This window comes from Pogona vitticeps, chromosome 5 (genome assembly GCF_051106095.1).
Source record: "Pogona vitticeps strain Pit_001003342236 chromosome 5, PviZW2.1, whole genome shotgun sequence".
Lineage (NCBI taxonomy): Eukaryota > Metazoa > Chordata > Lepidosauria > Squamata > Agamidae > Pogona > Pogona vitticeps.
In genome coordinates this window covers 119601258-119628889 of record NC_135787.1, presented here as the reverse complement: position 1 = coordinate 119628889, position 27632 = coordinate 119601258, and the positions used below count along the sequence as shown (strand labels likewise).

The 27632-nt window shown below is 41.4% G+C and overlaps 1 long non-coding RNA gene across 2 annotated transcripts in view; it reads right to left on the bottom strand.

Moving 5' to 3' along the window:
• The window catches only part of LOC140707401 (uncharacterized), a 40643-nt gene extending 15684 nt beyond the window's left edge, over positions 1-24959 (bottom strand). Inside the window, exon 1 of one of the 2 annotated variants that reach the window (XR_013545690.1) lies at positions 17576-24959. This is a non-coding gene — a long non-coding RNA (uncharacterized LOC140707401). Of the gene's footprint in view, positions 1-6961; positions 12861-17575 lie in introns of those variants that run through there. The other variant, XR_012087443.2, reaches the window with a different exon arrangement.
• Between the last annotated feature and the right edge of the window lie 2673 nt (positions 24960-27632).

Sequence of the window (27632 nt, the reverse complement as noted above, 5' to 3'; positions counted from 1 at the left end):
ACCTCATCAATTAGCAACATTTATTAGCTGTAGTTATTACATAAACCTTATGCAAACATTAGTAGAATTCTAGCAATTATTTGTTATGTATATAGCATATCTGAAATATCAAAGAGCTTTGTAATAATTCTTATAATAGCCCCATTTTTTCCGCACTGCCCGTTTGTTTCCGCATTGATTTCAAAGTGTTAATGATGACATATAAAGCCCTAAATGGTTTAGGTAAAGGTAAAGGTTCCCCTTGACAATTTTTGTCCAGTCGTGTCCGACTCTAGGGGGCGGCGCTCATCCCGCTCTTCAAGCCATAGAGCCAGCGTTTTTGTCCGAAGACAATCTTTCTGTGGTCACATGGCCAGTGTGATTTAGACACGGAACGCTGTTTACCTTCCCACCCAGGTGGTCCCTATTTATCTACTCGCATTTGCATGCTTTCGAACCGCTAGGCTGGCGGGAGCTGGGACAAGCAACGGGCGCTCACTCCGTCACGTGGATTCGATCTTACGACTGCCGGATCTTCTGACCCTGCAGCACAGGCTTCTGCGGTTTAGCCCACAGCGCCACCACGTTAGACTCCTAAATGGTTTAGGACCTCGATATCTAGTGGAACACCTCCTCCCACCTAGATCTACCCAAATCACTCATTCTAGCCAGGAAGGGTGGCTGAGGGGCCTAACACCGAGGGAGGCCTGGAGAGAAAGAACAAGACATCAGGCCTTCTCTGCAGTGGCCCCTAGCCTTTGGAACAGACTGCCCCCAGAGATCTGTCTGGCTCCCGCTCTGGGTGTTTTCAAAAGCAAACTTAAGACCTGGCTCTTTAGGCAGGCTTTCCCTCCTGTCATCATCACTTGAGTATTTTCCCCATCTTGAGCTATATACTACTGTTGTTGTTTTTTATTCTATTCTATTGTTTTTATTTTATCTATTGTTATTAGCTGCCCAGAGTAGACTTCAGTCTAGATGGGCAGGATATAAATAAATAAATAAATAAATAAATAAATAAATAAATAAATAAATAAATAAATAAATAAATAAGTCAGACATCATTCCAACTATGTGCAATCCATAATGCATCATTTGACTGAATTAATTGAAACAGAAAGTGTTTTTTACACTACTGGAGGTGCGACTACACTAGAAAGCTGAATTGGAATAATTTGGCTGCACTAAGAATGCACTCACAGCCTGTATTATATTTGAAATCAAAGTCAGTGCTCACACAGAGGCTGCAGATTGATTTGGGAGTTCACTATTTGTACTGAAGACAATGCAATTCACATTCTAGACCAGAGCCCTCCTTCTTTCCTTCCTTCCTCTGGTCCTACTTCTGCTGATTCTTCATTCATTATCTGGTACCACCTTTGCCAATCTTTTTATGGGGCATAAATGCAGGAAATAATAATAATTAGGACCCAGCAATAAAGTGATACTGTAATCTAGCACTAATCCCATATACAGTATGTAAGAAGGTTTTTTAAAATTAAAAATTCAGATGGCGATCAGGGGTGAGGAAAGAATGTGAGTGGGGGTGTCCCCTTGGTCCTGAACATTATGCCCCAACTGCCCATGTTATTGAAACACCACCTACACACGTGCCTCCCATCTTTACAATAATGTTCACAACCAACCACACAGGAAAAGCCATTTCTACCTATTCCGGCTTGAAAAAAGTGGAAGTCTCCATGCAACAGAGAGAAAAAAAGCTGCTCTGGGAACAGAAAGGGTTAGACCAATTCAAATCAGCTTTTGCATCATGTGATCAGTTAAAATTTTTGATTTTTTTTAGCAGAGCAAATCCTGCAATATTTGACTATGTAGTCACAGCCTGAGGTATTCTGAAGAATAAGCAGTTAAGCTCCAATTGTCAGCATTTAGTTTTCCAGTTGAATTTTGCATCTGATAATTGCAACTGAAATAGAATTGGTGTGAATGAAAATGAAAAAATTAATACAAATCCATTTTGATATAGCAGTGTGTTGCTACTGAAGTAAATGGTTTTCTTCCTACAAACATTATCCTACTTTCAGAACACGGCCAAACAGATCCAAAAACCTACAACAACCATTATCCTACTTTGCTAATTTAAATGTAGCCACTGGAATCATACACTTGGTTTAAGCGCCTGTGCAGTCAGTGGAACTAAAGGATTTGCATATACACAACAGTGTTATAGCTCATGTCCTTAAATTATAAAAATGGCTGCAGGTTAGATGCTCTTAAGCGTCTTGATTTTGATGTGTTTAACCATGCCAGACTCTGCTAAGTGGTGGCTAAGACATGCGATTGGAATTTAGTTTACAAAGAACTGCTCACACGGAATGGATTGCTTTAGTTTCATTACATTCATTATTGGCTTGGCTTGGCTTGGCTTTATTGTATTATATTTGGGTGACTGGTGCAATGAGAAAGTATGATTAAAATGTATATTTGCAATTTTAAATAACAATAATATTCTAGTATATGATACAAATTAAACATGGCCTATTTTTAGAGTTTCTCTGTAATTTTTTTTCAAATCCTGTACTTAATTCTTTTCTCCATCACAAGCTTCTCATTACATGTGCCATAAGGAGAAAATCCCTGCAACAAAAAGGTCCCTTTTTACAGCTGCAAAATTAGTCTAATTGGCATTAATTGTCTCCTGATTGCTTAATCTCTTTACAGGCTTGGTGTGCAGGGAATGTGCTTGCTAAATCTACCCCACCCCCTCCAGGGAAGTGGAAGTAATGCTCTGAATCACTTGCTGTTTCCATAGAAAAGGATCCAAAGATAGGTTCACTGAGATGTGAAAGAGAAATTGGCTTTGAACTTTAGAATACACCTCTTATTATGTTTTAAATTTTTTTAGTAGAGTAAGCCTTTTTTTTAAATAGGTGAGGCTGTGTTGATTCATCATAACAGTCAAACTCCAAACTCCAAAACCCACAGTTCGACTATAACTTGATTACAATCAACTGTAATTGCACAAACTATGCAAGTTTCCAAGCACTACAGAATTCTTGATCACAGTGTTTAAAACAACAACAACTGGTGAAGACACAGAATTCCAAAGTACATGACTATGTGTTTGGATCATGGAAAACTGCAAGCAGAATTCCAGGTTGGAAAATATAGCTTGGTGGGTCAGATAGTCATGCACTTATTGCATGACGGTGGCAAATCCCACTGAGAATTGAAGAAGATGGAGACAGGTTCCCCTTCTCTTCAAGGCAGTAGCAATATGCACATGCATTGGCCAAAGGCAAAACACATATTCCTTCGTATGTCTTAGGAGAGATGCAAATAAACCACAGTTCTTGCATAGAAAAGTTGAAAATTAAATGCAAGTTATAGACAAAGAGAGTAAATTTTTTAAAAAAGCCAGTTATTATTCATCCTTGTTCTCCATATTATATGTCTGGACTTCAATACCTTTCCACCTCTCCTCTCCTTTTTTAACCATCTCACTTAATAAAGTCCTATAGAGCTGAAAGGCTTGTATATTTTGTGCATTTACAATTGGTCCTAATAAAGATGGATTTTGTAGATATTATAGCCCACTATAAAGCAGTTTGTCATTTGGCATGCTCAGAATACGGTATAAAAAGAAATGTAAAGGAAATTCAATTCTTCAAAAAAAACTTATGGTTTATGAATGTGGGACATTATGCTTCTGTATCCATGATTCAAAATGCCAGGCACATTGCTGCACAAAATCATGCCCACATTGTCAGCAGGAAAAAGGATGTCAAGCTTTACATAGCCAAGGGCAGCCTGAATGTTGATGACATCAGTATCAGAAGTCTATCTATAGGACATTCTCAGTGATACCAACCAAGGGAAAATTGCAGAAGCTGATTTATTTTTTTCATGAATTAATCAACTTTCATCCAAACAAAGCAATTGTCAGGGCTGTTTTTCAACAACTGTGAATGGCAGATAAAATCGTTCATGGGGAGGTAAAACAGTTTTACTTTTAAAAAAAAATGTAACTAGAAAACCTGTTGTGCAAACATCCCCAAATTTGGCACAGAATGAGAGAAGGCTGTCTTTTACATCTGTGTCAGACTTGATGTTGATCCAAAGTCCAGTTTCAAAGTTATAATTTGTTGCTTGGACCGCCATGTTTAGAATTGCCTTGTACAATGTTGATTTACTCTGCCAGCACAATAACATCACTGCATTCTTGGGCAGTGATAATACAGCATCTCCCAAATAATAGCCACTCAGGAGTCATCCATTATAACTATGCACTTAACCTTAGCAAAAAGTTGAAATATAATAAAGGTAAACTAAATGATATCTTCTAAGCAATCTTCTTCTGCTACTTAAATCAATGTTTGTTTCGATATTTCAAAATATTTCAGAGACCACGTTCCTGCTAACAGTTTTTCAATTTTTTTGTTATGAGAATTGTGACGGTTGCCCCACATCACTCCTGTCACTCACAGTCTGAGTCTCATTTCCATGAGCCTACGAGACGAGTGGAGGGGCGGAGTCAGCAGAATATAAGAAGGTGGCAGGGAGAAATAGAATAGGTAGAGAGGGAAGCAAAGAAGGAAGCAGAGAGAGATAGAGAGATAGTCAAGGAAATAGTGATTAATAAAAATAATAGAGATAAGCTGGTCAAAATAAATAGAGCAGGTGGTGAAGGTGGCAAGATATATGATATTTGAATGATTTGATTATATGCATTGAATTAATAACATCTGTGATTCTGATTAAAGTTGACCCCTTTCAATAAATCAGTTCTGTTGGCAGCCATCTGACAAGTGTCTGAATAAAGTTCTTTATACGTGGTGGATAAAGGAAATCCACTGGTGGCAGTGAGAAAAAGGGGGAACATCCCAATTGTTATCTGCTGGGTGGGAAGACATAGCGTGAGCCCTTTGTTTGGGGGAAAAAGCAGGGTTACATGTTAAACGTCACAAGAATAAGTAACAGACAAATTCTAGCACCTCAGTTTTTCTCTTATATGCTGTGGGATGTGCTAGAATAGATTGTAACACAGACTTTGGTTTACGCTGTATAATTGTTGAAAGTTCAGCAATTTCAGGATAGAGGTTCTAATATTCAGTAATTATATTCAGAATAGAACACATTTTGAATACTAGATCAGGAAAGGAGCCCTTACTTAAAGCAGTGGTGACATTAGGAGCGCAAATAGCTAGATATAATGAAAGATTAAAGCAGGCTAGAGTTAGGATGCTCAAAATGCAATAACCAAATAGAAAGGTACCACGGTGAGTGCACATTATATCTGTTCTTTATAATGCTCATTGGATTTGGGATTCAGGCAGTGCCTGGAAAAGGTACAAGGAATACCATGTATGCAACTTTAAACTCCCTCACGAAAGAAAGGTGGTGGTGGGGAAATGAACTAAAAACATACACTGAAGATAAATCTCACAAAAGGAAAAGACTTTGCTTTCCCACAATCATGTCCATTCATGATGATCATGGGGAAACACTTGACCCATAGGGATTCCCAACCTCATCAGGCCACAGTGGGCTGCTCATGAGTAAGCCACCCAAATTGCCTGAAAATGATTGGCTTTGACAAATGCGTCATCTGAGGCTGATTGGCAGAAAGACGCTCAAGATCAAATCTAGAGTGGTAGAGGCCACTTGGCAACTTTCTAAATCTCTCCTCTAGCTAGTTGACAGTAATGGTAATTAAAGAAATAACTGTTTCTCCTCTTCTACCTCTGTCTTTCCTCCTGCCTTATCCTCATTTCCTCCTTGCATGCTACTGTTTTAATTCAAGGTGCCTTGGGAAAAGAATATTCCCAAGACTCCTGATACTAGGAGAGAGGCATCCATCTGTCTTTCTTTTTGCTGCTGCTGCTGCTGCTGCTACCACTGCCGCCGCCACCTAAATGAGCAAAATTATTCTTTTCTTACAGTAAAAGCCGAACTCAGGGACCATATTACTCTTTTCATAATGAAAATGGGTGTTATGAGTTGCTGAGGTTCATATTCTAGTGAAATAATAGCAATCTTACATGGACTAACACTGGGTGTCAATGGGAAGAGGGCTTTACAGCCTAATGTGATTGCTCTTTGCCAGTAATTTGATTGGTAAAGTTCTTTCCCTGCCTCTGTTATCTGAGGCAAGCCTTCGCCTCATCTTCCTCTTCATTTTTTGCTCTCATTGTTTTATTGATAGCCTCTCTTCTTTCTCTGACCTCCAAGCAAGATTGTCCTGCATGCTGGAGACTCCAACCCCAACCACCATTTTTCCCTTCTGACATAACTACAGGTGGTAACTGTAAGCAAACACACTTTTCTTCCTCCTTTAAATGCTTCTGGAGTGATTTTATCATACAAAGTGCTAGTTCGTGCACAAAACTAAAGAGAGTTTTGATGACACTGGGCTGATCGCTCCACGTTTCTGTACTGTATTGTTGTTTTCTACTATATGCTCTGCGAACTAAAAAGAATAAAAAACCCAAAGCTTCTCTTTTGTTTTTACTAAATCTTCCCAATATATTGTGCATTAGGGAATAAGGCGCTAGGCAACATCATACTGGCTTTCTTCCCACTCCATGGGACAGAGTTCTGCATTCAAGGCCCAAATTTTGGAAAGAGGTACAAAGCCTAATTCAGCAGAAAGAGCCGGAGGCTATAAAACCCATCAGAACTTGCTTACCATAGTCTGGAGGAAATTAAGTAACAGATCTAAGTAATACGGATGGTGGAGGAGTTGAGACCACTGAGACTAGTATCTACTCAACTGTAGCACAGTTCCCATCATTTGACCATTTTCCCCCCACAACCATGCAAAGGAAGAGAAAAGGCCATGGGAACAAACCATTATTGCATTCTTCTTACAAGAAGAAGAATGGAAGTACATTGAGCACTAGGTAGGGCTTAGAAAGGTTCCCTTTTTGGATGACTGCTCCCAGAGCCCTTCCAGCCAGTTGTTTTTCCAGCTGCACATCAAGATTAGCAGAAAAACATTTTTTTAAATTCCTATACTTACAGGATCCTCTCCACAGGACAAGATCATAATCATTGCTCAGTTTTCTTTCATAAGCAGAGTAAACTCCCAAACGGTTGAAATTACAGGGCAAAAGTAGCCCTCCAAATTGTCTTTCATTTTGAAGTTGCTTGGATGGTTTAAGAAGCTGCAAATAACAGTTGATGAAGTGACCTTCCATCCTAACGATTTCAAGAGCTGAAGCAGCACTGATTTACGGCCAGCTGATCACTCTCCGTGTCCTGGAAGAACCTCAAGTGCCTCGTTTGGGAAGTTTTGAGGACTTTGTACTTGCTTGGAGAATCTAAGTGAGATTTTCCCCATCTAAAATTGGTTTCAGGTTTTGACCACAGTCCAATTGAGTTCCTCCACTCAGAAAACTGCTTCTGTTAACACGACTGAGCCTCACAGCAGGGGACATCAGACAGCTAGGGGTAGCAGGCATCACGGAAAAGTCAGCGAGGAGAGGAGGAGAGCGTTTACTGCTGCATTTTTATTTCATTTTTGTGGTGCAGATTCCACTTGCGTTTTCTAACAGCTACAACTGAAATATATTTCTTCAAAAATGGAGCTGTATATAAATAGAGCTGCCAGGTCAGCAGCAGGATATTCCCTGAAATTTCAAGGCCAAAATCTGAGTCTAGGGGATGGATGTTTCTGATGTAATTTGATATCCCAAAGGAAGGCCACTCTTCCAGGGTTTGTGCTGTAATTGTTTTTTTTTTTTTAAAGAAGGCTCATGAGTTCTAATGTTGCTGCATGTCTTGCACCAAATAACACAAAGGATCTGATGGTGGGACACCACAAAATGAAAAACAAGGAGAGGGGACTGAAAAGAGAGTTGGTGGGTGCATGGTATTTGGAACAACAAACACCTTCATGCTGTGGTACCAGCTGGAAATGGATGGACATAGCTATTACGGAAATAGTTTGGGGATCAATATATTTCTGTAACATGTCTGACCAGACTTTAAATTCACCTCTTACAGTACATGAAAATGAAACAGGCTCATCTTCTAGCACTGCTCATCGTGAGATTTGTCTCCTGACTTGGGAACTTACAGGAACAAATCAATTCCCTGGCACACTGAGACATAATCAACCCTAATTATAAATCTGTTATAGGGAAGAAAGATATAGTGTGAGAAAACATAACTAAGGAGTCTTCCAGGCATAGCATTTGTTTCCTAAGAAGCGCCAGATTGTGAATTGTTATTTTCCTCATCCTCCAGACAATGCAAGGCATGACCGATACAAAGAGAGACCCACAGTGATTAAGACTGAGACTACATGGTCAAATAATGCAGATATTGCTGCACGTGTAAAATGAATGGATTTTCTTTTTTATTTTTCTTTTCTTTTCTTTTTACTGATTACACAACACAAACACAATATGAATCAGCCCAGCCTTTTTTGCTCCGAATGTGGAGTTTCGTTTTGTTTTTTCTCTGCCACTGGGAGTGTCTCCTTTTTTCAAGCCAGAATTACTTGAACAGACTTTTCCCTATGTGATTCTTTGTTTTGTTCTCCGAAAGGATATTCGTGTTTATGGGTGGTACTCTGGTGATGTACAAAGCTGGACATGATGCTTTGGACAGCAAGAACATCCACCCTTACAATCTTTCTCCTTAGTCACCTCAAGGTACTTTTAATTTTTTAAAAACAAATTACTGAGTTTAGCAATTGATCACCTTGTCGGTGCATTGCTATACTGTACTAGTTTAGCACTAGATCACTTCTGCAGTGTCAAAAAAAAACCAGAGATAAAATCCATATAAAATAGAAACAGCTCTGATAAACTAAAGCAGATAACTGTGTTTCCATAGTATGTGTGTGTGTGTGTGTTTGTTCATTCATTCATTCATTCATTCATTCATTCATTCATTCATTCATTCATTCATTCTATTTGTGTCCCACCTATCTGGTCATTGTGACCACTCTAGGTGGCTGCATGTATGTTTGTATATTATGGAGAACTCTAGAAAACTGTCCCTTTTCTCTAATACTATCCATCACTTTTAAAAGCTCACTGGTTTTAAGAGTGAACCATAAAAGGAGGGCCAGAGATTGCCAGAGGGTGGGATTAAAGGAAGGGGGCTGTGGTGAGGATCAAACTGCACCAACTTGAGGGGCCAGTGTGGGTACTGGCTCTGAAATAATCTGCCAGTTCTGTGAGATCACCTGATCTGAATGCACTTTTTAAAACCCTATAACAACTAGAGGGTTTTTGTTTGTGTTGCTTTGTATTGGGCACAGAGTTTCAATGGCAGGCATTTCTTGTGCCGGAAGCCTTTAATTTTAGCACTAAACCACTATTAAATAAACGACAGTTTATAAATAAATAATGGCGGTCTGTGCCCATCTCTAGCCTTAAAGTTAAGTCTGCCTGACTTTGCATTCTAAGCTTTTTACATCTATAAATGACCACAGTTATTTAACACATTTATGCTTCTTTCCCATCAGGCTCTTAGGGCAACTTACAGCTCAGTGAAGGAAGACAGTCACAGCCCTCAAGTTTACAAGTTTTAAAAATTACAAAAAAAGGAAGAGAAAAATACCTAAGCAGCAATTCTTAACATTATACAGTATGCAGTTGTAACGCAGAGGATATGGCCATTACACAGTCAGACACAGTTCCTCTTCTTATAATGACTTGCCAGAGCAGAAACAAACTGAAAGAAGGAGTCTTTCAGCCATCACCAGTGAAGTGGAAGCCCTTGCTCAAGCAGAAAAGGATGCAGAGGAAGCAGAGGGAGATTTAGATTTGGACATCACCACATGAACAGATGGGGATCCATAACAAGAACTCAGACACTCAATGTGACCTAATAAAACTATACGAGGCAGTCAACTATCTTTCCTCACATGGGCAGCATCAGCTCATTTATCGTGGGGGGAAATTGAGAGAACACTAGCAACAGAACTAAGTTAGAGGAGAAAGTCTGTGCCGGAAGAAATGTAGGCTGTACCTTTTTTTTTTTTTTTACATTTCACACAAAAATAAAACTTGCCACTCACCAAGTGCCGTCATTCGTACTCACAGAGCTAGCAGTAGTCAAGAAACCGATGTGGTGCAAAGGGTAGTCCACTGATCTATTGACTAACAGCCAATGGCAATTTCCAGATATGAAGAGAACATTTTGATTATTCTTTTGCCTTTGTAGTGAAGCATGTTAAAATAAGGCATTTTCCCGGTGATGCGCTGCAGGAAAATACATATTGAGCAGTTTGATGACAAAGCAGGCTTCTAACATGTAGAAAGCAAGTAGCATGTCTACTTGAAAAACCAGGAGATGTCACTTGTGTGCAAATTTAAGGAAAGCATGCACAGTCTGAAGCAAGCAGCAGGAGCAAAGAAAGAAAAACTGACCTGTCAGAAAAACTGATTCAGAAAAAGTGACTCAGAGGAGGCATCATGCAAAGCCAAGCTAGTAAATGTCTCTACATGGGATACAAAAATGACAGGTGGACCTCCATATTGACATATGTTGATGATTTGGGCCAGAATTTTGGTGTTTTTTGAGTGTAATGAATACCATGTTTCCCTGAAAATAAGACAGGGTCTTATATTAATTTTTGCTTTAAAAACCCATTGGGGCTTATTTTCAGGGGATGTTTTCCATGATCACTGCAGATGGTCACAGCAGCCACTAAATTAAAACATGCCTGCTTCTTGGGAGGAAAGCGATGACAAACCTCAACAGCATCTTAAAAAGCAGAGACATCACCTTGCCAACAAAAGTACGCATAGTCAAAGCTATGGTTTTTCCTGTAGTGATGTATGGAAGTGAGAGCTGGACCATAAAAAAAGCTGACCATCCAAGAATTGGTGCTTTTTAATTGTGGTGTTGGAAGAGGCTCTTGAGAGTCCCCTGGACTGCAAAGAGAACAAACCTATCCATTTTGAACAAAATCAACCCTGAGTGCTCACTGGAAGGACAGAAATTCAAGCTGAGGCTCCAATAGTTTGGCCATCTCATGAGAAGAGAAGACTCCCTGGAAAAGACCCTGATGTTAGGAAAGTGTGAGGGCAAGAGGAGAAGGGGACGACAGAGGACGAGATGGCTGGACAGTGTCATCGAAGCAACCAACATGAATTTGACCCAACTCCAGGAGAGAGTGGAAGACAAGAGGGCCTAGTGTACTCTGGTCCATGGGGTCACGAAGAGTTGGACACGACTAAATGACTAAACAACAACAATGAATATAAATAACCCAATCTCTAGCAATGAATTATTCCTTGTTGTTCCGTCTTGCTTTTATAGGAAGAATGGTTAAAAAAGCACAATTTATTGGTTAGTCCTTGTGCAGGATCAGAAAAAGGCAATCTGTTCACACAACAGACTGTTGTGTTCACAGATCAATAGGATTTTTACTCCTAGCCTGGGAACATGAAGCTGATTGAAGTCCTAAAAACGGAATAAAGAAAGTGAAGTGGCATTGATTATTAACCTGGTTTTCAAATAAAAAGAAAGGAAGATAGAAGCTATCTCCACAATCAAAAAAGATTAATGAACTTCTACAGTACCTAGGAAAGTATCAGTGGCCACATCCTAAGAAACAGACTGCCTTCAGAAAAAATAACAACGTGAACTTTTGCTACTGAATAACTATGGTAATACAAGACTGCTATTACAAAGTTCCTGTATCTTGTAGGCTCAGACAAGGAATAGCAGCTGGAATCTTGAATAAAAAACAATGCACCAAGCAAGAAAGACTGGAGTGTGGTCAAATGAGTAGTACTGTACTGTATATCTAAAGCTGCAAGCTACAAACAGTTTCAAATCAGGCATCTATACTGACACAAATTAGACCAATGGCACAACTAATCACAAGTCTACCACTGGGAACTGGGGGACTGAACTGAACAAATACTCTGTTTTCCCAAAAATAAAACCTAACCTGAAAATAAGCCCTAGTATGATTTTTTGGATGCTCGTAATATAAGCCCTACCCCAAAAATAAGCCCTAGTTAAGGGAAACCCCACCCTCCACCATTGTGCAGCAACCAGAAGAAGATGACATGACTGTATTTGAATAAGAATAGATTGTTGTACATGAAAAAAATAAAACAAGCAATACTGAGAAGAGGTGTTGAAATAAGTGCAGCAACATTGTATTTCAATTAGCTAATGCAGGAACAATAGAGCAGCCAAGTGGGCTTGAATAATGTCATTAATCGTTTCATCTATAGGTTACACTCCCTTTCTTCAAGAAAATAGTTTCTTTTCTACCTTATCTGCAGTGGAAGGTTCGCTATGAGGCTGCTTCCATTTTGGCCTTCGGCCTACTTGCAGGCACAGACACCTGCTCTAGGGGTTTCTGTGCTCAAGTCTGTTGGAGTTTGTTGGATGTGTCTCAACTTATACCCAAGACGATGTTTGTCTTTGAATAAGAAAGGCTAGCTAGAGAAGGGGGGAACCTGCTTGCACTTTTTAAAAGTGTGAATGTGATTTCCTTTGCAAAAGTGTGCTCAGGTAATCTCTCCCCATTTCAAAGGGTTGCTCCTGTCTTGGCAAAACTCTATGAGAAAGTTGAGGCTTTATCTTGTTTTCCTTTGATTTTTTTATATAATAAGTGTACAATTATCCTTTGGGCCTAAGATGAGTGAGTATTCAATTCATAGCGATATACTCATCTTCCTAGTCTGCTCTTTTTCTGATCACATAATTACCACAAATTCCTACAGTATAGTAGGCAGGGCCTCTTTCTACTCAGAGTGTAAAAACAAAGTAATTTGAACAGGAGGAGCTAAAGTAGTGTCTTAAATAATCTCATTATTTTTAAGGTGGTTTAGGATTTTACGAAGCAAAAGAAACATCGTGTGCCGGCATGATATATTCTAGAAATGTGCTAGAAACAGAAGGACATAAAGGTTTTTTTTATGTTTCTCTATGCTAGTTTCACAGAAATAAAGGCAGATTGGTCAACAACATCTGACTACTTAAGTGGAGCCTGCCTGAAAGAAATGGCCATTTAATTATGCTCTAAACATTCACCCTATAGGATTCCACATAAAGCACTGGACGTTTTAGCCCATTGCCTGACAAATGCATATCTGAAGAGTTTCTGCTTGCTGCATTTCAGGCAAAGAATATTCTCAGGAATATTGGTCTCAAATGCTGCATGTTCAAAGGGGAATGTGGCCAGATTCCACATCAAGCTATAATTTTTGCAAATCAGAGCAATCTGCTTATGGATCTCCTGGCTCTGTAACTGTCAAGCACAGTAGGACAGGAAGATGTTGATGTGGAATTTCAGGGGAAGCTCAAATTTGCTTGTGGCACAAAATCTATTGCTCAATTTATTATCTGGCAGAAACAGGCAGCTTAGATGGCAACCGGGCATAGGGATAGAGGCAAAACATAATGGCATACTCTAGTGGGGTCTAAGAGCTTCTAAAGACAGACAATTTATGGTGATGTTACAGTTACTCCACAGAGTTCAGATTATAAGGGCATATTTTGATCCATCACATAACTGCAACACTCACCCGTCATCAGGGCAGAATGAGTGAAAGAGTTTGTTTTGTGGCATCACTGTGATAGCTTGCTCCTACAAGTGACATACAGTGGGGTCTTGACTTGAGAACTTAATCCGTATTGGAAGGCGGTTCTCAAGTCAAAAAGTTCTCAAGTCAAATCTGCATTTCCCATAGGAATGCATTGAGAACCATTTGATCCGTATCTGCTCTTTTCCGTCCATAGAAACTAATGGGAAGCTGCTATTCCGCCTTCGACCACTAGAGGGGGATATTTTGTTTCTTTTTTTCTTAGGTCAAGAAAGGTTCAGGGAAGGCAGGGAAAATACAGTCCAGGCAGTCCAGGACCAGGCAGTCCGAAGACTGTCTCGCAATCCACTCTCTAAATGCTGGGAGGAGTGAGGAAGCAGACAGGCACCCTTTTCACTGGCCAACAGTTAACTGAAAGTTCACTTTTTGCACTTTCCCTGCCTCCCACGTGGGTTTTTTTCAGTTCTTAACTCAAATCTAAGTACTTAAGTCAAGTCAATATTTTCCTATGAGAGTGGTTCTTAAGTCAAAATGTTCTTAACTCAAGCCGTTCTTAAGTCAAGACCCCACTGTATTTGTATTGTTTGCAAGGCCACTAATGTGGATAAGAGACATTCCATCAAGCTGGGGGCGCGCGGGGAAGGAGTGTAAACAACAAGGGACACCATCAACAGGAATGTTCTTGATACCAGTGGTTACTAAAAGGTAATCATGGGGATAAGCTGCAAATATGATCCCGAAGACATTAACCTCTGAGGAAATCCCATTGTAGGCAGGAAAACATATTAACTGTGGGGAATAAGCATTGTCCTTAACATCTCCTTTGGGATCAGAAGTGACTCCTCCTGGACCTGTTTTCCCCCAGCTGACTTTACAACTAAGAACTAGAGCCTCAGTACCATTACTCCCCTGCTTTCCTCTTTTCAGGCCCTTTCTCCTATTGTATCATGGCTTTTGGACTGTAAGATTACTGATCTTTATCTGCAGCTCTGTAAACAAACCTGTTGGTTGGAAAGCATGACTTTAAAACTATTGAAAAGATTAATTAATTAATCTTTGCAGACAGAGAGAATGAGAGTGTTAAAGAGAAAATGGGGCTAGAATCTTACTGCTTTTCCCCATGTGCATAAAGCAAAAAAAAAAAAAAAAAAAAAAGCAAAGTGTGCTGCTTATATACTGCCCCATAAAGCACTCTCTGGGTGCTTTGCAATTTAACTATGCAGGCTCACCCGTAGTGAGTTCAGTACTCATTTTACTGACCTCAGAACTAGCTACCTGAATCTGTTGGGATCAAACACAGGTTGTGTTTTGACTGCAGTACTGCGCCATGAGGCTCACATAACAATTCATTATGACCACAAAGCTTTCTTGCCATTTGCACAAGAGATTATTTACTACCTCATCACACAAGCAGAAGCCCCACTGCCATGAATGGAGCAATTGCAGCTCATGGATCTGCGGGTCAGAGAACAAACACAGTGCCTGGGGCAGGTACATTTGTGAAGCAGTTATGCTCTGCATTTTGCAATTCACTATATTATCCAATGCCAAGCTGTGCATGGGATGGACATAAGCATGTTTTTAAGAGAGTACAATAAACTGTTTGTTGTCTTGGGCTGTACCCACTTGTTTCCTTTATTCTATTATCGTTTCTCGAGATATATATCTAGGAAACTTTTGAAGACGCAGCAATATCTTTCCGAAGGTGCTTAGCCAGAGATGAGTGAACGTAGCACAGGTACAATGCCTTTAGCATCCAATAAAAGCAGGAACTGAACCTGTTTAATCTCCAATCTAAGAGAGTCTGAAGGATTTTTTTCCTTTGAAAACTGAACTCAGCCCAGCTATTTCTGCCCAGGAGGCCTGTTTAACTTCATCTACTCCAATTTCCTTGCCTCCATCAACCATTTCATTCATGTTGAAGCAGCAATAAATCACCTCTGGATCTTACCCTAAGTAATTTAATACTAAACTGCCACAAGTCAACTGTGAAATGTGTAACACCAGAGACCTGTAGCTCCACTGAATGTGCAGTTCTGGCTACAGTCACTTGTACATTTGTGGATGTCTTATTTCCAAGCCTCAGAAGGGCCCTGGAAGGTTGCAGTTTTGGCCCCGCTGGCCCCACGGAGGGGAGGAGGAGCCTCCGAAGGGTCCTGGAAGGCATTCTCAGACCCTTCCAAGGCTCCCCCCACCATCCCCCCGCTGGGCCCTGGGGAGCGCTGTTTTACAGTATTCGCTCCCTAAGACACAGACACTCCCCCCCCCACTTTTTTGGGTGGAAAAGTGCATTTTATAGAGCAAAAAATACGGTAGTTCCTTTTACATCCTGGGAAGCCCTCCTGAGTCCACCTGGGTGTGGTCCCTGAGACCAGGCGCCACACAGAAGACCGATCCTCCTTCACAGGACAGAAGGGTGACCACAACCTGGACAGTCCAAAGGGTCTTTATACCCTAGCTTCCTGGTGTGGAAAATGTCAGGAAAGAATGGAAGACAATATTCTATCTCATGTCACTGCTGAGAAAACCTCTTGCTGAGTGCCATAAACTCCTCTGACCAAGTCAGCATTATATCAACTATGTAGAGCAGCCATTTCAACTGTTTGTTTCTTTTTTTTGCCACACCACAAACGCAATGTGAAAGAAATATAGACTGAATCAGGATTAATACAATTCAATGCATAATGAACCTTATAAGATGGTGTGTGCTATTTCTCCCCCCCCCCCCCCCAATTAAGCTGGAGTAGGGCTAAGGGGGAGAAATGTGCCATCTGGAAGAGATCTTAGTTTAATATTTGTGCTTCAGTAGTTTCCTTACATCATATTTTAAGACTCTGCTTGTTTTGTGAGCTACTGAAATAACTTTTGTTTTGGGGTAGCAATATATCTGTTTTACTGTCCTTTTCTATCTATTTAAGCCTCTGTCTGATCCAAGAAGAGTAGACCAATTAAACCAACATAATTTGCATGGGGGTTAATTAAGTATTTTTCAGTTGATTCAGCAGGTCTACTCTAGGCAGAACTAGCAACTGGATTGGGGCATAATAGCTAAATATGTAAATATGACTCAAGTCTGCTTCTGTACAATAATGGATATACTCTTGAAACACTGTAAAAATGTGCCAGGAGTTATTTATCCTTTTTGTCAAGAGCTCAGTGTCATAATATATACATAATTTTAAGTAGTGATTGCCTAGTTTACTCTTGTAGAAGACTAGAATTGACCTTGATTTATTTTTGACTGATTTTTTTGGCAACAAAGAAAAAATGACTCATTAACATGCTTAACTTTGTGCCTGATAATGCATGTTGCCCTTGAAAAAAATTTCTAAGTATCTGTAAGTACCTTAATACATCAGTCTAATTATATTACATAAGTCTAATTTAGCTTCTACTTCCAACTGAAAGTTCTTCTGGCTGCCGGCTAAGGCAATAACATGAAGGAGCAAATTCTGCATTCGGTTATGCCAGAACAACCATGCTGAATAGTGAATATACTGTGTTTTAATGTGAAGAAAGCATGTAAGCATTTTTACTGAGCAGCCTTAGGTTATTCATCCTCACTTTTGAAGGGGCCCCATGCATATCTTTATGAGTCACACTTTTTGGCACAGTGTAAAAAGTTATTTATTTTTTAAAGAAATAATCAGGGTTATATCCCCCAAAAGCAAAAATTTAATAAGTTACTATTGCAACTACAATTTTTAAAAGTAAGTCTTTGCTTTCTAGATTCTTTAAACAAATTGAGATTAGTTGATTTAAAAAATTATACAAGCTACAAGCCATGGGCTTTTGATGCAAAGCATTATTTTCTTCCATCCATCTTGTCATCTCCACTGGCACAGCATGAAGCAGTCCTTGAACCATGTGGTTCTTCTACCGCTCAATGGGTTATGCCTTCTTTACTTACAGTGATAATTTAAAGTAACCTTTTGTTATTGGGGAAATAAACAAATTACAAATAGCTTCCTGTTCTTCTTCGTGGCCTCTGTGAATCACACTATGGGTGATCCGTGCCTGCATGGGGCCTCGTCGGAATATTCTAGAGCTTCTGAGGTAGCAAAAAAACACATTAAAATAGACCCCTTCCCCCTCCGTATAAGTACCTTGGTGCCAGGACTCTGCCTTCAGTTGTCTTTCAACCGCCACGTTGAAGAGCCTTGTGCTTCTATCTTCTGTGAGTCTGAAAGTGAAACAAGCTCTTTTTTACTTCTATTTTTTAAACATTTCTTTACTATTAATACAAAGATAACATAATACAAACTGATTTTAGTTTTTTCCTGCATGCCTTGGCCTCCGGCCGTCACATACCCCTTCTGTCATTTTTTTCTTTTCCTAATTGTTCATGGCCTCTTTGGGCCAGTTCAAGCATTGTGTGATTTGCGATAATGAGATCCCACTGTCGGATGGCCATGCAAATGCCTTTTTTGGTCTAGGTGAGGTGCACCAAACCTCCTAGTGTTCTCATTACAAAAATTTTAAATGAGGTGTCCTCTGTTCTTGCCTGTCTCAACACAAACTCCGTCTCTGGGAACAGTCTTTGCAACCAGTAAATCCTATGGCTCAGTCTCTGTAAAACCATTTCACAAGCTTAAAGCCATGGAAAAAGCCATTGCAGAATCGTCAAAACATCGTCCTCCACTACTCCATCTCATTCTGATGCACCCTCCACTTCATTGAAAACCTCTAAGACACATAGATCCAAGCAATCAACATCGAAAACCTCGACACTGAAGCCTTCTGAAAAACAAAAGCCTCCATCTGATCCGGTTCCGGGTCCCCCGCAAACGAAGCAATCTAAGCAGACCACTCCTGTGGTGCCTCCACAACAGGTCTCCGAACCCGGTGATTTAATTTCTGTTGGTTCACACTCTGATGATGAAGGAATTACATCTCGTCAACCAGTTTCTCAGTCACCGGCATGGGATGAGCGAGTGGACCATCTTACTTCCTCACCTAATCGTCCCCCAGACTCTTTCTGTCCTCCTAACCTGTCCACTGATGCCTCATCGGAGAGAGAGGAACCTGAGCCTCAGCCAGACACAGTGCGCTATCCTGTACCATTGGACCAGCCTTCATGACCACTGTCAGGTGCATCCAGCATATGAGGCAATTCCACAGTGTCATGAGTGCTTCCGAAGACCTGGAACCGGAAGGATTAACTGTGGCTGAAGAGAATGTGGAGAGATCAGAAACACCTGAACCGCCTCCAGATTCTCCTTCCACAGCAGACAGGCTTCGGGGCAGGCTTCGGGAAAGACTTAGGACCAGATGGTCAGAGGATCGCTCAAAGGCTGTCCACAGAAACCTACGTGCATCTAGTCCTGAGTATTAACAGGATAGAAAGCTTTCCAGCAGCTCAAGGAGCTGTTTTACTATAAAACAGCTCCCAGTGAAGCCAGAAATTCTGTGGAAGCAAGGAGTCAAAACCTTGGCTTGCATCCACGTTTGTTGTATCGTGTTCCTGACCCTGAACTCTGGACTCTGCCCTTGAACTACGCCGGTATTGGACTTCAGACTCTGACTCTGAACTACGCTGTGTATCGGACTCTGGACTTTGATACTGGACTTCCTTCTGTGAGTTGATTTATGGACATTGGCTTTGCATTCTTGGTATTCTTGACCCTGGACTGGTTTATCGGACTTTGGCTGTTGTAACCCCCGGGAACGTGACACACAGGCCCGTGTGAGCCAACCCCATGCCCAGCACTCTCATCGGGTAGACATTTGCCCTGATCAGTGCTTCTCTAACCTGCCAGCTGCGGATGCTCCACCGGCTGTTTCCTCTGGTCCCATATTAGCATCACGTCAAAAATCTCCATCTTCGGTATCAAAAGAGGCCTTATCACTCAGATGCACACAGCCATCAGACAACTCCTTATCAACAACCTGCAAAAATCAGGACAGTCGAGAAACACGCTTCCACTCGCGAAGCATTTGCAGTCCCTGTTAGTACATATTTTCTGGCTCAAAATGATGGAGACCGTTCCTCTTGTTCAGCATCCCCAGCCTCGATTTACTCTACAGACCTACTGATGCATCCACCAAATCGGCCTCAGCTGCCTTTTCGGCACCATGGAGACACTGGTTCCAATATTGATGACTCTCGATATCCATCTTGGTCCATGGATGCCCTTCAATCTTTCTCAGTTGCTAGCCCTCAACAGCAGCACCACCCTAGACATGCAGTCCATCAATATTGAGATGTAGACTTTTACACCGAGATTCCAACTTGTTTGCTTCTGTCCATGGACGCACCTTCAACATCAATACCAGTCAACGACTCTCGATGTCGCCAAATGTCTATGGACATGCCACCCTCTTCAATGGCAAGCCATCGTCAACATTACTGTGATCAACAACCTCTCGAACACCAAGGTCGATCAACGCTCTATCAACTCCAGACTTGATCCTGAAATCTCAGAACATGGCTCTCGACTGCAAACTCCATCTGTGCTTCTCACATCAACAAATTCCATCCTCACAGATGTAGATCCTCCATCACCAGCAGAGGATTTTCAGACTTGTGCTCAACTCATGATACGCATGGTGAAGTTCATGGGTCTTCAAATCCATCGCCTCACAACTAAACTAGCAGATCACCTTTATGATCCTATTTCTAAAGACACAACTACCCCTGTCCATATTTCCATGCTGCCATCCGTTCTCAGCACTGCTCTGTGATCTTAGACTAAACCAGCTTCCTCTCACTCAGTTTCAAAACAGATCAATAATCTCTACTGGATACACGACTCAGGAGCACTCTTTCTCAAAAAACAGCTGACCCCAAATTCAATATTTGTTGAGGCCTCACAATCTCAATCTTGGCATTGACAGACTTTTATCCCACCTAACAAGGACAGTCGAAGAATCAACTCTATGGGCAGGTGGCTATACTCATCAGCGGCTTTCACTATGAGGGTATCTAATGACCAAGGAGCTATGGGAGCACATCAATGCTTCCTTTGGGAAAGCATGGCCACTTTTCTTGAGAAAACCTATCTCTCTCCATGGTCCTCTGATTTTGTCTACATCTTTGTAGCCTTGGGCAAGCTGCATAATTCCAGGGTGCCCACAGAAAATGGGAATGGTAAACACGTCTGAGTACTCTGTACTTAGAAAACTCTGAAAAGTGTCACTATAAGTCAGACTTAATGGCACATAATTATTATTAGTCCACTTTAGTTCACTCACCCCTAGTATCACAATATTTTAAACATTCCATTCTTGTTTTAGTTTCAAACTTATTTTGGTACATATTTCTCACATTCCATGTTCTAATTATATGTGTTGTGCAGCATCAGACTCTCCTATTGCCTCTGGGCACATCAGCAACTAGTTCTACTCTTGGCTTTAATCCAAGTGATTTATTAGCAACAACACTGTATTTGTCATTTGCTCATCCCTAATAGATAATGGTTGGGCAGTGTCACTGAAGCTACCAACATGAATTTGACCAAACTCCGGGAGGCAGTGGAAGACAGGAGGGCCTGGTGTGCTCTGGTCCATGGGGTCACGAAGAGTCAGAGATGACTTAACAACTAAACAACAACAAATATATAAATGAATATCCTCCAGTGTGGGAGTGCCCAACATTTCCTAAGCCCTGCTAGCACTTCCCCTTCTTTCTTTGCTTGTTGGGCTTTATTTGTGGGGAGGGGAATGGTTTGCAATTCCAAATCTGAACAATGAAAGTGAAATAGATTCAAATCAAATTAGTCTGGATTATAGACTAAGGACAGAATGTAAACCAATAAAAATACAATGGTGAACGAATACAGAAGGATACAAATTGATGCCCTTTTGGTATTCTGAATGACAACTCTCAGAAGCCCCAGGCATCATGTCACTAGTTAAAAGTTGTAAGAGCTGTAATAAAAAATAGAGTAGGGGCTCAGGTTGTCTAATACTAACAGTGTCTGACGTTCTTGAATGTCTTGTCTTCAAATCTTTTCAGTTGCCGGGAGGCCAGTCCCCCAATCCTGATAGCAAAGACCATGATCCCTTCTCCATAATGGTAGTGAAAGTTGTTAATCTTTCCTCAATTTGTCCCCAGCTATTCAACCAGTATATTTTCCCTCTATCTCCCTCTGCCTCCATGTCTTTCCATTTGGTCTCGTTTCTTCAGCAAAAACCTTCCTTCTTGTCTCCTTGACTACCGTGAAATTTCCTCTCTCTGATCATTACAATTCTGGCCAGTCTTGTAACAATGTTCTGCATACACTGATTATTCTACTTAGTTGGGACCTGGATGTGTCAGTTATTGGTAACCAGGTGGCTTCAATTGAGAAAGAAAAGAAGTAAGACAGCTGACTCCATTGGCTCAGACAAGACTCATGCGGTAGACATAGGCTTCCTGGAATATGCCCCTGCTGACCATTCTACCTAGTGGTCACGTAGCTAAAAGTTTTGGCACATCTGTTTTCTCATTTTCCTCCTCACATTGTATTTCATATAATGCATCTCATAGAGTGTAAGCCTGATGGCTGGGCCTAGGTAAAGGCAAAGGTTCCCCTTGACATTTTTAGTCCAGTCGTGTCCGACTCTAGGGGGCACTGCTCATCCCGTTTTTCAAGCCATAGAGCCAGCGCTTGTCTGAAGACAGTTTCCGTTGTCACGTGGCCAGCGTGACTATGGAGCGCCGTTTTACCTTCCCACCGAGGTTGTACCTATTTATCTACTTGTATTTACATGCTTTCGTCCTGGTTTTTAATCATTGTACAGCTCACAAGAAATTTTAGATACTCTATAAATAAATTTGAATAGCTGCCCTAGAGTGGACCAGGGGTGCATTTAGTCATGTTTGTGCTTCCACAATAGCCAATCAAAGTCAATAGAAAGTCCAGGACAGGAGTACAATAACACCTTCTAGGAATTGTCATTACAAAACATATTGGGTACTGGAAGCAATGTATAACCTACAGTCGTCCTGACTACACTATTATGACTATAATGGCAATATGTAGCCAACAGCCACTGGTGGCCTCCTCCTCTGTGAATGCCTGTACTGTAATTCTCATTTAAAACTGCCCATTATGGTAATCATAACTATATCTTATGCTTGTAAACTCCGCAGTTTGTATGTGCTATATGGTTAACATCTGGCTATGGAACCAGAGGTTGGGAATTTAATTCCCCACTCTGCCTCCAGGGCAGAGTGACCTTAGGCAAGCTACACAGTCCCAGGGTGCCTGCAGGAGAAGGGAATGGTAAAAATACTTCTCAGTATTCTGTACCTAGAAAACCCTGAAAAGGGTCACCTTAAGTCAGAATTGACTTGACAGCATATGATTATTATATGGCGAAGTACCTGCTTTTCTCTGTCTTGAATTGCCCACTATTAGCATTGATGGACAATACCAGCTTCTGATATTATGGAGAAGAAGAAAAACTTATCTCCACCTATGTGTTATTTATTTGTTACATTGATACCTCACCTTTCCACTAAAAGACAGTACTCAAGGCAGCTTACTAACATCATAAAAGAATACAAACAGATAAATCCACATTAACTGAAAATCATAAGATCAATAAGCCAAACGCCACTGTAAAACCTACTTTATTCATTGTACAGAAATGTATTTAATTGCATCATGTTCCTGCTTAGTTGGATTTTTTTAAAGGTAAGAATCCACAAATATTGTAGTCTTTCAACCATTCTTGAATCCCTCTGAACATTTCACTTGATTTTTTCAACACTTTTCCCAACTCTACATATCCTTTTCGAGATGAGGTCACTAAAACTGGACACAGTTTTCTGAATGTAATTTACACCAAAGTTCAGTAGAAAGGGATGGTAATAATAAAAGTATGAGCTTGGCTACTGAGGAAGGCTCTACCTCTGCATCCCACGGGCCCTCCACAGGTCCCTGCCGAAAATATTTGGTGGGTGTGGGCCAGATCCCCTCTCTTGGCTATTACCCTGAGGTGAACTCTCCACAGGAACCAGGAGACTGGAGAGACCCAGAGGAGGGAAAACATTACCACAGGAATCTCCTGCCAGGAGGGAAAGGGAAGGGAGGTAGAGGAAGAGCTTGGCACTATCAGCAGGGAAGAAGAGGAAAAGAGCAAGCTGGAAGACTGGGTGGATGCAGAAAATAAAGAGTGAAGCAGAGAAACATTGAACCCTGCTGTGTATGCTGGCTTTGCAGCATCAAGAAGCCGTCCTCCCTTGGGTTTTTTCCTCCCCTACTCCTTGCTGAAGGGGTTCATTATACAGGACTCTAAACGGCCTGACATGGCCAAGACCAAACTGAGAGTTGTGCAGAGAGAACCAAGACAGGTAGAGGATTTAGGCTCAACACAACAATGCAATTTGTGCCATGTTTCCAATGCCTGTGTGAATTGGCACGGTATATCAAAGAAGGAAGACTAGAAGTCTGCAATCCTTAATTGGTGTTTGTACTGTACGGGTATGGAGTGTGGTGAAGGTAACCCTCCCCGACCCCTCATGGACTCATGTTGATTCTCCTATGGCTAACATTGTGAAGAGAACTGTATAGTGGAGATTTGGTGCATGTTGTTCATAATCAATATTTGTTAGTTGACTGCTGATTCTGGGCTTTCTGCCCTATGATGAATGACATAGAGGTATCGTTTGTGGTCTCCATCCCCTCAGAAGAGACCTATCCCTTCCCAGGGCAATTTTATTTTCGGTTCTTTTCCCAGTGCTCCCCAACACAAAATTGGTCCTTTTCATAGCAACTACAGATAATAACTTTGGAATTCACTGTAAACACAGCTGTGGCCACAGTAACAACGGATGCTCATTTTCATCTTAAACAGAAGGGACATGATTTTCTTAGGTTGGAATGTCCAGTGATCACATCTGAGATTGTCTTAAGAGTTGCTATTCAGTCTCTAAGCATCTTTAAAAGATTTACTTTTTAAACACATTTATCTAACCCTTCAGGATGCAGTTAGCATTAAAATGCAAACATTCATAAACATCCTACCGAGAGGGCAGTTATTGGTAAAGGCCGGCCCTACTGTCAGCAAGAATGAGGCAGCTGCCACCAGCACAGAAGTTAGGTGTCATAAAAGAGGAGCAAACTGTTGATTAGTTAACCTGCTATTGTTGTTTTTCTAATTTTTTAAATTTTTACAGCCAGAGATGGAAAGAGGTCCTTGTGGGATGTTCTTCTTCACATATCAAAATAATGTGCCTAACTTTGGGCCTTTCTTTATTCACTTCAGAAGTACCACAATACAATCAATAAATATCTCAGATAGGTTCTATCCAATAATGGGTGACATCAAGAGCATTTTGAGCAGCTAACACCAAATCTTTATGACTGACTGACTGACTGACTGACTGACTGACTGACTGACTGACTGATTGTATTCATATCCTGCCCATTTAGTCAACTGACAACTTTGGGTGGCTTCCGCAATACATTATCTTCCATAATATATGTTGAAAAGCATAGAGTACATTGACATAGGTGTGAAGTTGACTGCTCTCCACACTCACATAGGACAGTGGAAAAGCCCCATTTTTTTTAGTTTGGCTTGGTTCCGCAAACACTACTCCAGAGGCTATTAAATGACTTCCAAATAGCCTGGTTCTCTGTGTGGCCAAATACTGAATATTTCTAGAGTAATGTCCATTTTAAGAGGTTCATCATGGAAGGGTTAAATTGTTCAACTCTGTGGAGAAAATGCCTGCCACTTGTTTAAAATGTCATATAAGAATGGGACAGCAAAAAAAGGCCTGGAAACACATTCCCTGGTCAACCATGGAAGATGTGTCACATTCCACCCTAAAACCTTTCCTTCTTGTTTTAGGGTTAAGGCCCCTTAAGGACCAGTCTGTACCTCCAAGGGCCACACTGTATCCCCAAACCCTGTATAAAGGTATACTCCAGTATTTAGGGGTACAAAAAACATGCTGTCACAAGTATACATAATCTCTTGGAGGCATGAAATGTGTCTATTGGTCAAATACAAAGAGGCAAGAGTGGAGAGGAATCACATTGTTGCCTCAAAACCGTGCCTTCCTGTTTTAGAGCTCAAGACTCCTAAGGGCCACATGGGCCCCCAAACCAATAACTACACCATACCATCATAGATGTGATACTTTTTGTGTACACACACACACACACAAATTCAAGTTACTGAAACTTCCTGAATCCTGTTTTGAGAAATAAAGATTGGTGTCCCTTGTCTTTCATTGTAAGCAATTCATTGTTATTTGTAGTTGTCATAACAAGTTTATGCCCCAATCCTATGTATTATCTACTTGGAACTAAGTCTCATTGCATTCAGTGGGATGTGCTCCTAGGTAAGTGTGTCCAAGTGTACAGGCTTAGGGAAAAAGTCCAACACTGCACAAAGAGACTTCTGTATGTACCATGGGACTGTCTGTTCATCTCCTCCTCTCTTGACCCTGCTCTGGTAATTCATCTGTCCTCTGAAGTAGATTTGGGGGCTGCAAGGGAAGTGGAAATCACCCCCTCCTTGTTCAATGGAGGGAGGATATCTGGCTACACCCATAGGTTGCATTCTTATGGGGAGTGCGGAGTAAGTTTCCTCAAACTCAACGGAATTTCCTTTCAAGAAGATATATATGGGATTGTACTGATAAGATAAGGTAAAGGTAAAGGTTCCCCTTGACAATTTTTGTCCAGTCGTGTTCGACTCTAGGGGGCGGTGCTCATCCCCGTTTCCAAGCCATAGAGCCAGCGTTTTGTCCGAAGACAATCTTCCGTGGTCACATGGCCAGTGCGACTTAGACACGGAACGCTGTTACCTTCCCACCAAGGTGGTCCCTATTTATCTACTTGCATTTGCATGCTTTCAAACTGCTAGGTTGGCGCTTTGAAAGTTATCTCCCTCTATCCCTATCTATCTGGAACTTGCAATATATGTACAAAGGCCAGCCATCATCTATTTTGTTCGAGGTTTTCGCTGCTGCAGCATCAAGTCTGTTCAATCAATAAGTGACAAATCCATGTCCATTTACAGCACAGAGTACTTTATGGGACAACATATCTGCCAAATGCCTATACTGTACCTTCTTTTGTTTTGGGTTTATTTGTGTGAAACTGAGACAATTCTTATATATGCTAAATACAGCCAAAATATACAGTACATGACCAATAATATCAAGAATTATGTTAGCCTCAGCAATTTCTGCTCTTCTGAAATGCCTCTCCGGAGGATTCCCACTCCTTTGAAGCATATTGGAGGGGGGCTGTGGTGGGGAAGGGTTTAAAGGATTGCTGTCTCCCCGTTCTACTCACAGAAACAGTTCCGAAGTAGATGAAAAGAGAACCCTGATCCATCTACCACTGCTGAGTCCACATTCTATACCTGAAAAAGCAGTGACCAAATGCACATATGCCACATATAGTTGATATATTATCTATTTCATGCTTGAGAATTTGTGTACCTGAGTGCAAAAAGTCTTATAACTGAGACCTGGATGGGCAGGGAAGGAGGGGTCTCTTTGACCCTTTCCTGCCCTCCGGGTTATGCAGTGCAGCACCAGGGCAGACTGGAGGGGCGGGGGGGGTGCCATTGTTTATAGAAAATCATTAGAGGTTACAAGGTGCTCCTCGGTTGTGAAGCCAGGCCTGGAGGTCCTTCATGTGTGGATTGGGGCCAGGGATGGTATTGGGATCTTGCTGGGTTACCGCGCTCCCCGCGATCCAGCCACCTCCCTACCGGAGCTGGCGGACTTCGTCTCCACGGCACTGTTGGAGTCCCCGAGACTTCTGGTCCTGGGTGACTTCAACATCCATGCGGAGGCGGAGGTATTTGGTCCAGCTCTTGAGTTCTTGGAAACCATGGCTTTCTTGAACTTGTCCCAACATGTCAACGGTCCCACACACATGGGTGGCCATATGTTTGATCTGGTTTTTTCCACCGAGTGTAGCGAGTGTGGTCTGATGGTGACTGACCTTGTGTCAGTCCACTTGTCATGGTCACACCATCACCTGATAAAATGTAACCTCGCAATGGCGCTCCCTCCCCGCAGGGAGCAGGGACCTATTTTGATGGTCTGCCCTCGAAGGTTACTGGATCCAATGAGATTCCAGGATACCATGAGAGGGATTCTGTTGAAGCCCTTTTGGCGCTCCTGTTGAAGCCCTGGTTGATGATTGGTTCTCCGCCACTACTAGGGCTGTTGACACGATCGCACCTAAATGCCCTCTCAGG